Raw genomic sequence first — 15,508 nt, 5'->3', positions numbered from 1 at the left:
TCATTAAAACTCCCTTAATTATATTCCCAATTGAAGATAAACCTTATTAAGTAAGGAATCCCTATCACAATCAATCATTGATATGCTTCCATCATCATCCCAAGATATTATTTCCTAATTAATATCTTGGGAATATTATTTCCTCATTCATCCAATGGATAACACACACTGGATGCCGCCATGTGTAGGGCAAAACCATAACCCTATGGTCGGCCACTCTACCCTATAAATACATCCATCTCTAGCAATTTCCACTACTTGGCTACTGGTAATGTTGTTGACAAGCTGCTACATGAATGGGGTTTGAGAGCTGGCATGGCTTCTTCTGGCACGACGGATGCTAATGGTTTCTTTGAGGCCTCTCTCCCGCATGGTGATTACGAAGTGAAAATCACCCGGCCATCAGTGGAGACCAATTCGTCCCTAATTCAAACACTGAATGTGGCACCAACTACTGCGTCCCACCAACGTTTGCAGCTCCAACTTTCTGTTTGAGTTTTATTCTATTATGCCTTTTGTTGACGTTTTAGTGCAAGTTTTATGCTCTTGCATTTTGTGTTGTTAATGTTATCTCCTTAATAACTAATTGATTATGTTCTTATATACCTTTGTGACTATATATGTTATTGATTACTTTAGATGCGGGTCATCATGGAACCGAAAAAATGTATTCTTAATTTGCTATGGTCGTCATCGCCCTAATACCGAGTGAACCTTTTTAAGAACAGAAAAAATTACAACAGCAGCATCACCTTCGACCTCAAGAAAAAAAAAAAAAAAAAACACAAATCCACGTCCTTGATTAGAAACTTTCTGTCCATCTGAGTGAAAATTTCCGTGTTCTAAGCTAAAAAAAAAAAGTTGGAACTATCAGGGCAACCAACAGGTCTCCTTACGCAGTTATGACAACGGAAATTTTGACACATTGATTGACGTCTTGAAAAGGAGAAATAGGCATGCTGATGAAGCTACCATGGTATTTCTTCTTTTCAAGTTAACTACCTCTCTCTACATTTCACCATAAGGGTTTATGGTGTAGTTGGAGCTTAAGATAATGCCTTACGAAGAACATTAAAGCCCTGGAGTCTGTATATTTTCACAGATCCTTGTTTGCTGTACTAGTGGTACACGAAGCTAGCATGATGAAAATCCACTTTGAGATAATGGCAAGGCACTTTATCTCCCTGAAAGTGGGATTTGCATGCCTTAAAAAATAATCCAAAACAATAACAATCTCTCTTACGATTCTCCTGTTAAATTTTAATGCAACTGCTCAACTCAACCCCAAACGTGCAAGTGATCCACTATGAAAACTATGAATTGTTGTGTTCAGTCATGTCAGGAAGTGCTGTATCCTTTTTTTTTTTTTTTTTGGGTCAAAGTCAGGTTGTGCTGTATCATTGCTTAAGTGGTGTATTCAATTGAGATTTTAAACACTCGTGATCAAGTTAAAAATTCAAAAATTTTGAAAGAATTCAATTGATTTCTATAAATTCCATGCATGTGAATATTTCAAGTGAATTCTATGTTCAATTGATTTCCATAGATTTCATGCATGTGAATATTTCAAGTGAATTCTATTTGGATTTCAATAGAGTTTGTGAGACTTTTAATATTAATAATTTACTTGATTTCTATGGATTCTCATGGATTTTATTCTTGTCCATTAAATGTGATCAAAAGTTGAGGTTCTACCATAAAATTAATTGGCTATATAAAGAGTAGTGTAATTACGTATAAGCACATGTAAGGTCTTGTTTTCCTGATGTGGGATTGATACTCTCAACACGTCCCTCATGTATCGTGAAGCTTCAAGCCTAACACGTTGGCAATATAAGTTGGGTGACATGGAGCACATGTGACCGCTAGGCTTCACACGTAAGACAATTTGTTCTGATACTACAAAAAAAGTTGGAGTTCCACCATAAAATGGAGGGAGTCTTAACGAAACACTCTTGGTACTATTTTCTTTTAATGTTAATGATATTTTTACTCTAAAAAGTCACTCCTGGTACTATTCACTTACAACACTTTCTTGTCCTTTTGGTTAAAACTCAAGGTTTTCAAGTTCTTTTCATTAATTTTTCTTAAAATCAATTGACTATATGGAGAGTAACATAATTACTTATAAACACATGCAAGGTTACTTCTCTTTCCCATGTGAAATTGAACTCTCAACAAATTACATATGAAAAGTTAAAATTGTGCCACATCGCCAATACTCTTATTGCACATTACTTAACCCTTTTTCTTTACTCGATTGCTTTTCTTCCACAGCTGCATGCTTGCAACTTATCCACCCTCTTCCCCCTCCATCAGAAATCTCATGCTTTGTGTTTGTCAAATGAGAATTGAGCATAAAAATCTGAGTGGAAAACATATAAAAATTACAACTTTGTGATGTCGTGAACACTGCAAAATCGGATGAGGAAAACATATTTGATAAATAAATAAGAGGTAGTAACCCATAACTAAAGTTGAATCTACACTATATATGAACTCTCATAAAATTCAAGGTAGACCAACTTTTTAGACTAAATTTGCAAATCATGTGATGTGTCACCAATTAGAAAATAAGCACAATAATTAACATTTGAGTGATAATCAAATCTTTAACAACCACGTCATATGATTTACAAAATATATTTTAAAAAAATTATCTTCTTAGTATTACTCTTTTAAAAAATCCATTCAAATCAATGATTTTTTAATACATGTGGACTTTTATAAACTCCTTTAATTTCCGAACTTTCATAAACTTCTTTTTTATGATTGAGTACCAAGTTTTAGACTCTTTTCAAATCTTTTAAAATCATTTTTAAGACCTACTATGATTTTGCCTATTCATCAAAATGTGAAATCTATTGAGTCATGATTTCTAGCAAGTACTTCTTGATTTTCTGACCCCAAACATGTAAGTTTTTCATCTACAAACTCAAGGACAAATGTAATTTCTCTCTTTAGACACTCTTTATTTGCCTGGGGATCTTGGTTCTTGCTCTTTGAAGTTGGAATTTTTTTCGACGTTTCAATTAATGTGAATTTTTTTCTCCAATATATTTCGGTTATGGGGCACAATTTGCAGCAGTAATCAGAATGACTAGAATAAGCTCTAAAGCTATCAAAAACCCCTCAGAGCAGTAGCCTTGGAGCTTGAATATATAATTGCGTACCTTAGATGATGGATGAATGGAGATATTTACAGTGGTGATTGGAGAGTCTTTGAAAGAATTGCCAACCCTAGCTAATCCGTGTGTAATTCTGAATCCAAGAGGAAATCTAGTAAGATATCTCCTTACTTTTTAGATCACCCAAATCCATAAACTAGAGACTAATCTGGATTTAGATACGTATGTCCTAACTTGCGGGTCAAGTAATCAAACTTATTTAACCACACCCACCGTAACTGGACCTCTCAGACCTGAGAGACGTGGCACGTTGGGTTCAGACCTGACCACTTAACCGTTGAGGGCAATCTGACATTCCCTATTAGAATGCCACTTAGCAGTATCTTCAAAATAAGTACGTAATCAAACAATCCTTAATAAAAATGATTTTAATATGACTAAAAACATTTTTGGTAAAAATGTTTTTGAAATCAGGCCCTAATAGAAATGCCTTTTGTGAAACGTTTTTTGTAAAAGTGTTTTGAAACCAATCCTTGATAAAAATGCAAATGAATCCTTAAAAAAAACACTTGAAAAAGTACATGAAGTTCAAATGCTTGTGGAACTCAAAAATAATTTCACCAAAAGCGTTTGCAATCATTTTAAAGCCCTTCCAAACAAGCTTCATGATAATCTCCAGCTTTGTGTTGTAGTAATGTCCCTGCCGGTAAGTCAAAGTTAATCAAACAAGCTGTAGGATAAGAGGATAGACTACCATTTCCTCTACTAATTCCTATTTTACAAATGTTCACATATGTAGCTAAACGACCACTTGGAGTATACAATTTTGAATTCATTAGTGATCGGTTAGTAAGGAAAAAGCAAACAAACATTGAAGAAATGGAGATGGCGACTTCCAATACGACACATCAAAATTTGGATATATTCATCCGAGTGCCGACTCCACTACTAGCTCCAATTAAATCAATGTACTTTTAAAGTGTATAGATCAGAGTTTTTGTTCCCTTGTTAATTAATATTTTTTATTCTTAACAATCACAGGTTCGTAGCACTTTAGATTTAACCTCATTATATGCAAACACTGAAGATAATTCATGGGGTACCATTGTTACCCGTGGTTATTGTCTTTTTATGAATCCAATTTCTCTAATATAAACTCACGCTTATTACATTCCAACGGCACAAACACAAAACTTTAGAGGAAAGCATCAAGGAAAAATGAGATATTAAAATTGGATACATTTATTTATATTGCAAATCACTTGGCACAAAAAGACATTAATGGCACACAAGGAGACTTTTAAAAGAAAACAAAAAATTATTCTGGAGATTAGCTTTTGAAAGATACCATGCACAACACTAAACTCAATTTTACATTATAAATACCCCAATAGCGTCGACGCCACAACCACAAGTCTGGCATTTTGAAGATAGGTTCTTGTGTAAACTGTCATCAGAGTGGTTTCTTCCTCCACTGCAATATTGTGTGTATTGTGTCTCCAGTTGCTTTACAATAACACCTACATCTTTCTTCCCAAAACTTTGAAGTAATTAACTTTTATTTCTTGCTAGGAAAGACTGTTGTGTTTTGAAGAGGATCAAGATGTTCACAGAAGCTTGCACCTTATTGCTTTCATGCATCTTTCTGTATTTTGGTATCTCTCTCTCTCTCTCTCTCTCTCTCTCTCTCTCTCTCTCATATATATGTAAATTTTTCATGTTATTTTAACAAAAATATATATTCACCTTGCCAAGAAAAGTGATTAAGCATTAGGATCCTAATTGTTTTTCTTGTTCCTTCGGTTACTGTTAAATCATGCAATGAATGTTTTGCCGTCATATAAATTCATCTTTCTAAAAGTAAACCTTTTCAACTGTTACAGGGCATCGCACCCATACATCAGCCTACAACTACTCCACAACAACAAAGGCAAGAATCAAACTCCCTTTACAATAATTTCTTTCTTTTGCTTGTATAGGTTTTGTCACTTAATGATCAGATTTATAAATAAATTAATATATATATATATATATATTATGAATTTATTATACATGACTTGTGAAACGTTGTTGAAAATCATTAACTGCTAGCAACAGTGCTTGGTAGAGCCACTAGATGCCCTATATGGAGGAGGGATTATAGTAAATCCAGAATTTAATTACAACATTGAAAGATGGGAGGCTTTTGGACAAGGGAAAATAGAAGAACGGATATCGAAGAAGGGAAACAGGTTCATGGTGGCACACAGTAGAAAACATCCACTAGACAGTTTCTCTCAGAAGGTTTGCGTTGAGAAAGGGAAAATCTATAGCTTTTCTGGTAACTAATTTCAGAATCATCATCAATTTAAAAGCTATTTTTAATTGGATGTAATGTATATATTGTAGAATTTAAGAGTATAGTACTTGTTTCAGCTAGAACTTATGTGATTTATTAATTATTTGTTACATTATTATTTGATTGAGGCAAGTTTTGGAAATTTTCAGCTTCTGTTCAAGTGAATGAAGGAAGTGAGATAGTAGCTGTTGTTTTTAAGTTTTCCAACCGCGATGGTGTGCGTGGTGGTGATGTAATAGCTGAACATGGGTGTTGGACACTGCTAAAAGGCGGTTTCGTAGCTAATTTCACAAGCCCTGTTGAGATTCTTTTTGAGGTAAGGTAAGGTGACATATATCCATACATACATATATATATATATATGTATGTATGTATATGTATGTTATGGTTCTTGTAATATTGGCAATTCTTCATTTCTATTTTCAAACTATCGATCAAGGAAGAATCACCAGTATCCTACTGATACCACAAGAAATTCAAAATTAAATGAGTTTCTTGACCGACATGCTTTTTTGTATGTATCTTTTTATCTAGAGCAAAAATACATCAGTGGAAATAATGGTGGATAATGTCTCATTGCAACCTTTCACCAAGGAGGAATGGAGATCCCACCAAGACAAAAGCATTAAAGAGGTACCTGGTACACCCAAACATGATGAATCCCTTGTTCTGCGTTATGCATAAGTATAGGGATAGTGTCAATTCGTATTAGCAGGTTGTGTTCATGTCGTGTCATTTGATGAAAATTTTGTTCACTCTAATCCCTGCAGCTGCGAAAAAGTAAGGTGAGGTTCCAAGTAACTCAGGCAAGTAAAAATCCTCTCAAAGGTGCTAGAGTCTCCATTAAGCAAGTTAAGTCGCATTTCCCATTTGGATGTGGCATGAACCATTACATCCTCACAAACTCCGATTACCAGAAATGGTTCGCCTCGAGATTTAAATGGACTACTTTCACCAATGAGATGAAATGGTACAGCACTGAGAAAACACGTGGCCAAGAAAACTATACCATTGCAGATAACATGGTCAAATTTGCCCAAAAAAATGGCATTTCTATTAGAGGTCACAATGTCTTCTGGGACGATCCCAAGTATCAGCCTGACTGGGTTAAATCCCTTTCCCCTGAGGAAGTACGAACAGCAGCAGCAAAGCGAATCAATTCAGTTGTTTCTAGATACCAAGGACAACTCATTGCTTGGGATGTAGTGAATGAGAATCTTCATTTTAGTTTCTATGAAGATAACCTGGGTGAGAATGCTTCAGCAGAATTCTATTCCACAGCTCAACAGCTTGATCCTGACACGACTATGTTCATGAATGAGTATAACACCATAGAATATAGTAGCGACGAGAAATCAAGTCCAGCCAAGTACAAGAAAAAACTTGAGGAGATCTTATCATATCCCAGAAATGAAAATTTGTCGCTATGAATAGGGTTGCAAGGTCACTTTGGTTCTGGTCAGCCAAATCTTGCTTACATGAGATCTACTTTAGACATGTTAGGTGCAATCGGACTGCCAATATGGCTTACAGAAGTGGATGTGGAAAAAGACCCGAATCAGGTATGAAAACTGCAATATGTAAAGCAATTTGATGATAAATATAAGTCCAAAAATAGCAAACTTGGCCCGTGACATTTTCAAGTGCAAGAGTTTATATTAATACACTATGAATTTTTTTTTTTTTTGCAGGCTCAGTATTTGGAAGAGGTACTAAGGGAGGGATATTCTCATCCGGCGGTTCAAGGGATCATCATGTTTGTAGGTCCAGAGATAGCCGGGTTTAATGTGACCACCCTTGTAGATAAGAACTTCAAGAATACACCAGCAGGAGATGTTGTGGATAAGCTGATTGAGGAGTGGAACTCTAACACTCAGGAAATCATAGCAGATGATCAAGGATATATCGATGTTTCTTTGTTCCACGGTGATTATGAGATAACTGCAGAAGGCCGCATCGCTAATACCTCGGCTACCCTAAGTCTTAGGGTTGCACAAGCTCATGAACCGCAGGCAATTGTTCACGTTCATATTGATACCTGAAACTGAAACACAATGTATACCTGAGAAAAATAAATTTCTACAGTATTATCACAAAATCCTGGTGCAACAGCCTACGGAAGTTTGTGATAGGCAATAGCAGTTGTTGCCAAAAGCTGAAAATTTGTTGCCTAAGAGTATACGCAACAAATTGCAGTCATTGCCAATTGTTAGACCTTAATAGCTAAATCAATAAAGTACATGACTATATATGGACTGACCTGTAGCTGGAGATGCTGAAAGCTTTGGTTGCTTGAACCACAAGGAAATCTTCTACACACTATAGCCCTTATGTGCAATAGACTCAATGGGGAGTTTGTAAGCTTTGATGCGTATACTGTATGTGCAGGGATCGCTTGTATTTATAGTGGCATATATCATAGAGTTCCGTCCATAAAAGAACCCACAATTCACCTGGAAAGCCAATAACCTGATCCACACGCCAACATAGAGTTCTAGACTCTTTGAACCCCTTTAACCTCAGATAATACAATCTAACACACTACTTAAGAGAGGACAGTTGTTAGTCTAATCCAATCTCTAAATCCTAGTTAAGTGTCATAATTCTACAATGACTATGAGACCAAACCCTAAGTGAATACATAGGAAAAAGGTGAAGTAAAACTCCAGCACCACTGTCATTGTCTTTACTGCCATATATTTCTGTTTAACAGCATCCTTCCAAACCAGCAGAAAGGAAAATAAGTGCATCCACATTGATTTTGGGTATCCCATACCTTATTATGGTAAGTAAGCATGCCCCAATCTAATATAAATTACACGATGGGGGAATTGGGGAGATTCGGACTCGAGTGCCTAAAGGGAGCACACCCGCACTAGCCAAGTGGTTGCACCCACGTCTGCAATTTCTATCTAAGATTTTTCATATTTGTCCAATTTTTACTAAAACAAAGTTAAAGTTCATTGCATGGATAATCAAAGATTGAATAACATCAAATATTCACAAACGCCAAACAATTATTCTTTGTTCCGCTTCATGCATTTACTGCTTAAAACTAATTTGAGAATGTTACGAATTCATTTACTTTCAAATTCAATTAGAAGGGGAATGAATTTATCCACATTTTGTAATTAAAACCCCTATAATCTGTAATATATGAGAGCATAAAAAATTGGGAAGACAAAGAATTTAAACAAAATAGGGAGCATAAATTTGGACATGCATCAACTTCCACATCATTTAGTTTACAAATTTAGTTCACAAATTGAATCTCTCTAGTGTTGCATTACTTAGCTATAAATTCATATAGATTCGGAAACACGTAATCCTAATTGTCTGTCAAAGTTCTTAGCCTAAATAATTCTGAATGCACAGTTCTTTTAGTTTATAACGAAGCTACAATGCAACGCTAATTTTTAGAATATGAAAGGAGAAAATTGCACACTTCCTTTTTGAGAAGAACTTGGACAAGTGAGAGTAACTTACATGTAATAGATTTATTATCACTATGATGGTGAATCTGTTTCCAGTAAATATTTCCACCAAAAAGCATGACGTACGTACAATACAATACTAGTTAATAGCTTACACATTGGGATCGAGCAATTTTATGATATGTTATAGACAGATTATGTCATTTGCCAACATAGGCCAAGAGAAGGCAACACAAGTTTGCCCTTGCCTTGAATTTGGCAATGGCCGCCAAACCAAATAAACTACACACTCACATCAAATATGAATTTGATTTTTGAATTCATCATCATATCCATATATCATGGCCTCATATAACAAGTCCATATCTATTGACCGAAAAAAAAAAAAAGCAAGTCCATATATATCTAATTGTGAGTAAGCAAACTTGATAGGCAATGCTGATTACCCCGCCCATGGAACCAAAGCTACCAATTTAAAGCACGTTTAGAAATCACTAATGATCGTTTATATATATATATATATATATATATACAAACTACAAATTGACTACATGCAGCATGTGCAATGCTTAAGCTAAGATTCAGAAAGAAAACAAAAGAGCAGAGAAAACACTTTCATGGCCTAGCTCCTTATAGCTATGAAGCACGACACTGCCGCCATAATAATGGTGATTACAACAAGGCTTACATCATCAAAAATGGCCGCGAAACGCATTTCTTGCAGCTCCCAAATAGTCGAAGCGCAGTGACTCAGCCCCTCACAAATCATTACCAAAATAGCCATTTCCTTCTGGTATCACCACAATCACATGCAATGGCATTACAAGTACTACTAGAACTGAATTCTGAGCATTAGACAGGAGGAAATAAAAGTAAAAAAGACCTAGCAGCTATCTCATCCCTAATATTGTTGAAATATCTAGTAGTGAAGGAAATCTACACACACACATATATATGTGTGTGTGTGTGTGTGTGTGTGTGTGTGTGTGTGAGAGAGAGAGAGAGAGAGAGAGAGCTGGCCTAGTGTGTCACAGATTGTACAATAAGTTCTTGGAGTTTTGCTTATAACACGGTTTTCAGCTGCTTCTAGGATGCTTCCTACTATTTTCTGTGATATAAGATCCACACCAGGATGGGCCCCAGGAAATCACATTTGTGGTCAACTACCGATGATTTAATTTCTGCATGTAATTTCTTGGCTCTGTATACTAGGCAGTAGATGTTGCAATGTTTCTGTTCAGTTTTGTATTCGAAAGGATTGAACTCTCCTTTTGCATGCGTTGTCGACTTGTGGTTTGGTGTGATCTAAAAGATTTCTGGTTAATTATCTGCTGTCTAAAGGTACTTATTTTAAGTAACTAGCTCGAAAGGAAACTTCCGAGATTGAATTTTGTGAACAATTTATTTTGGGTTTTATCAAATTTTCTCTAAACGTTGGGACTATATTTTGTTAGGCAGCCTAATACCCCAACATATACAAAAACTAAAGAAAGAAAGAAACTTGGCTCAAAATCGAGTGTAGTGGTGTTTCAGAATTTATACAGTCAACTCTACTTAGTGGGATAAAGATTTGTTGTTGTAATGTGATATATAAACTACGTTATAATTTATATGAGGTTCTGGTTCATACACGTTTGCGAGGGATGGACATACTGTGTTGATCAATTGACATAGTTCACATATGTCACATATAATTTAAGGCATATATTTTTTTGTGGAATTAAATTACAAATTCAACTAATATATTACATTCTTCTTGATGGACTAGACTTGTTCACATTTATTCACGCGTACACTAGACAATCTTGTTAGGATGTTTTCAATGACCGCAAATACCAATGTCAATTTATAGGTCCAGATGATTCTAAAACATGAGAGAAAAGATTTTACAGCTGTGTGAGTCCCTCCAACACCATCTCAGAATCCAGAAAAATAAAGACCAAACATTTTGGTTGCTCCAATGGCAAGGGAAAAAAAAAATATATATATATATATATATATATATTAATGTCACGTATTAGCCTTTTATACGCCACCAATTTTGGACTCAAAGTTTGTATTTGGGTCAAGCTTTTGAGTTTATAATTGGTGATCACCTTATATAACTTGTACATGTCACTTATTAGCCTTTTACACGCCACCAATTTTGGACTCAAAGTTTGTATTTGGGTCAAGATTTTGAGTTTATAATTAGTGATCACCTTATATAACTTGTACATAACCAAATTGTGGAGTCTAAAATAATCCCAACAATTCTAGAAATGATACGTGGGCTTTTGCTCAAGAAAGACCAAATTGCCCTCATTAAATGGGTAGGCTCCTCAGATACTTTCACGTGCAGTTCACACCCCTGAAGGTCTCAGCAGCTGATACTCCCACGCGCAGTTCACACCCCTGAAGGTCCCAGCAGCTAAATATGACTGCCTATAGCTTACTTGCCCTTGGCGAGGAAAAGTCAAATCATTAAAGATAAGGATTAATTACCCAAATCCTATCTTTAATACATTTCCAATTGAAGATTGACTCCATTCAAGTAAGTAATCCCAATTTAAATCAATTAGGGATAATTACTCCATTATCTCAAGATATTATTTCCTATTCAATATCTTGAGAATATTTCTCCATAAACCTTAGCCAATAGGATGCCGCCATGTGTAAGGTAAAACCCTAACACTATGGCTGGCCTTCTTTTCCTATATATACCCTATATTCTACCAAATTTTGGTAAGTTTTTGCTACCATAAAAAGCCCTAAACACTTTACTCTTCTCAGAGAAACTAACTTAGGCATCAGAGATCCATTGGCCTAATTGCTCCCCACCTCGTGGGCGCGTAAGGCTTAGGTCATTGAACAAATGTGTTAATTGTTTCGCAGGTGCACTTTCGTCAAAGCTAGAGACGGCAGAAATTTGCATTGACAAATTGGTGCTTTCATTGAGAGCTAATTCTAATACTCAAATAAGCCTTTTGCATTTGGTTACTTGAATTTTCTATTATGTTGAATTTCTCACACGTCGTATATTAATTTTTCCTAGAAAAGTTTATTGATCAAACCCTGGAGAAAGGATACAATGATAGGAATTCAAAAATCACAGCGAATAAAACCTTGTATGTATAAGGATTTGGACCGGAGAGCGGAGACTAAGACATAGCCCCACGACGGCAGTCTTTAAAACTCAACGCGATGGAGGGAGGAGCCCTATCATTGCGGTCCGCACCACCACTGTTGCCACGACCCAGCAGCCACAGTATGGCCACCAGGCCATGGCCCAATCTCTTACATCGTTGCCCTTGCAACGCACAGACCACCAAAATCCTAGGCAAGAGCCCCAGGTCTATCCACTAGCTCATAGGTAGGAGACTTAGGTCCATGGAGAAGCAGGCTGAGCCCAAGAGGCCCAGACCACTGCAACCCAAGCTGCAGCAGCTGGAGCCTAGCTAACAGCCCAAGGCCAGCTGCCACACATGCGAACCCAGCGAGCCCACACATATGGCCTGCCTCGCGACCTGCTCTAGCGACTCAGCCCGTGGCCCAATCCAATCTGAGGCCACCTCCTGCGATCTAGATTCTAACCACCAGTCTGGCGATCGACCTAGGGTTATTTTCACCTCATTTTTCTACAGAAATGCCCACTCTGGGCTCAAGCTTTGTACCTGCAGCCCATTACACTTCCACCATACATGGGTACGCTTATTATCTAGACTCTTCCAATCCAAATGGTGAGCACCACCTACCCTACCAAGTCACCAATTTGACAAGCGCCCTCGCGCAACAAACTATCTTGGTAAACCAGCTCCTTGAATGCATTAAGATGCAGTGCACCCTAGACGAGGTGTCCCGAAGTAGGACATGGACGAAAGAACGTGACTCATTCCAGCGACATCCCGGCAAAGAGCCACTTAACCCGCCATGAACTGTGCGTTCGAGTAATGTGCACTCTTGTTTGGGCCCTTAAGAAAACGTCTTTTCTCACCTCAGTGCGCATAAAAGCGTTCATTCCCAACTCGGCTAATGAATCAGTGTGCATTCAAGGTTGGGTCACACTCTGATGAGTACTCAGGATATTCCAGGTGAAGGGTCTACATGAGGCTAGGCCCACAAGAAGATCCTTCTGCGAGGCACCAGAGTAGGCAGCCATATAAATGACCGAGGAAAGAACGATAGCAGTTCCACTCCAGGTCAACTGGCAGCCCCTACCAAGCGCGACGGCGAGTAGCACAGAATGAACCACGTGCACCATGAGTGCGACCTAAACGAGTAGGATATGCCGAAGAGCAACATGGACCAGCAGGTCAACATCAGGGGCAACCGGAGTCTCTGATGCCCTACTAGGTGCAAATCTAAGAGGAAGTACAAAGGTTTGTAGCAAAGCAGCTGCGTGGATTCTAGCACATTGAGATTACCGATGATGCCTTTCATAAAGACGTGGCCAACATGAGCAGGTCACCATTTATAGATGAAATCAAGCAGACGAAATTAACGTGGAAGTTTAGCCCGCTATATTTCACCTTATTCAAATGAGATGAAGATCTTGACAGACACTTGATGCACTACCAAAGCGCCATGACCCTTTACAACAACAATGACTCTCTCATATGCAAAATGTTTGCCACGGCACTCCAAGGTGAGGCGCAAGACTGGTTCCACACCCTGCAGCCACGTTCAATCAGAAACTTCATCAAAATTTCCTTGGTTTTCACTAAGGAATATTCCTCCTACCACTCGATCAAGAAGAAGTTTGACCACCTCTTCAACATGAAAAATGACCTAAAGAAGTCACTCTGCACATACATCAAGAGGTTCAAGGCGCAAAAGGCGAAGATCGTCGGATGCGATGATATCTCAACTTTCCGGAAGAGGCTCCCAGCAGATCACCTACTTTTTAGAGAGCTAATCATGGGTGAAAACTTGACCTTGGCAGATTCTTATGCTTTGGCAGAAAAGCACTCCCTCTGGGATGAAGCCAAGCGCTTCCAAAAGCCACTTAAGCAGCCGTGCAAAGATGCAAAACCAGTTCAAAAGAAGGCAGGTGATAAACCGTTCAGACAAAAACAAGGCAGGAAGCAAAGACAGAGACCAATCCCCGACGAAAGAAGGCACAGCACCCAAAACGTACACCAAGTTCTCAGTCCCGATCAACCAGATCTTTCGCGACCTTAAGGACAAGCTATGGTTCAAGATGCTGCAACTCATGAGGGGTGACACCTCCAAGATGGACCAGACGAAATACTGTGCAATCCACATAGGTTTGGGGCACGTAAAACGACTTAACCACATGGATGAAGTACCTTGAAAAGTTCGTGAAAGAAGGCAAGTACGACAACAATATGTCGATTAGCCAGCTGCCCGGCCAAGGCGGGAAGCAGATGCCGAAGCTAAACCCCTAACCAAGACAATCTGAATCAACGACATCTTTGTCAAATCCGAGCATTTGGAGGCCACCAACAGTTCCAAGAAAAAGAAGATCCAGTATGCAAGATAGGTCTTTCAGGTTCAAGTCATAGATGTTATACCTGGATCAATCGTCGGCTTCACCGAGCATAACGCTGAGAGATTAGACTTTCCCCAAGACGACGTCTTGGTGATTTCTGCTCAACTGGCCCACGCCATCGTTGACATAATTACGGTGGACAACGGCTTCTCAGTCAATATCCTACAATTATCAATCATCCAGAAGATGGGCCTAGAAAGCATGATCAAACGTAAAACAGAAGTCTTGACCAGATTCAATAGACTTACCTCAACTGTCATTGGCACAATCACGCCCTCCAATTGTCTCATCACAGACCTTCATGATTGTCAGCGACACATCTCCCCATAACGATATATTAAGCTAACCCAGGCTAGTGAAGATTGAAGTTGTGACCTCGATCGAGTATCAGAAGATCCAATTTCGCATCCCAAGAAGAGCAGTCGAAGAGATCAAAGGCAACCAGGCCATGTCTCGGCAATGCACTGCACAAGTTCTTAAGGAGTCAAAGATGAAGACTTTTGCCCCTGCAGTGTTAGCTGAAGTGCAAAAAGACGATTCTACCTCCACTAAGAGATGAGCAACCAATGAAACTTTATTTTCCATGGTGTTTGGCTTTGAGGCGATCATTCATCCCAACGTCATGGTGCCGAGCATCAACATTGTACTGTCGAATTTCGAGCAAAATGAGAAGGATGTAACCAAAAACTTAAACTTGGCAGAGGAAGAGCACGATAAGTTTATCACCCGCATTGCGGCCTATCAGTAGCAACTCATCTCTAACTACAACAAGAGGGTGAAGATCCAGTAGTTCCAACCAGGAAACTTAGTCCACAGAAAAGCCTTCGTAACCGTCCATCAGGAATGCTCCAAAAACATGGCTCACATCTAGGATGGTCCATACAAAATCAGCCGAGTAGACGGAAATGGTAGCTACACCCTCACCACTATAAGCGACAAAGAAATCGAAAAGCAGTGGAATGCCTACAACCTGAGAAAGTACTATGTGTGGCTTTCTACCATTCCTTAGACCCTATTCAAGACAAATAAAGTTCAAAGACTCAAGCAGCTTGACGAACAAGACTTCGCATGCCGAGAACTATCAGTTGTTATGTTATTACTGCCTACAAGAAAACTT

General features: G+C 38.2%; 1 pseudogene; it reads left to right on the top strand.

Annotated features, from left to right (window-relative positions):
- Positions 1-4,731: 4,731 nt before the first annotated feature.
- On the top strand, positions 4,732-7,508 carry LOC137721793 (endo-1,4-beta-xylanase 5-like; annotated as a pseudogene).
- The last annotated feature ends 8,000 nt before the right edge of the window (positions 7,509-15,508 follow it).

Source organism: Pyrus communis, chromosome 2 (assembly GCF_963583255.1).
Source record: "Pyrus communis chromosome 2, drPyrComm1.1, whole genome shotgun sequence".
NCBI classification, from domain to species: Eukaryota; Viridiplantae; Streptophyta; class Magnoliopsida; order Rosales; family Rosaceae; genus Pyrus; species Pyrus communis.
Note: the sequence above shows the minus strand (reverse complement) of the source record. Positions and strands in the feature narration are given on the sequence as shown.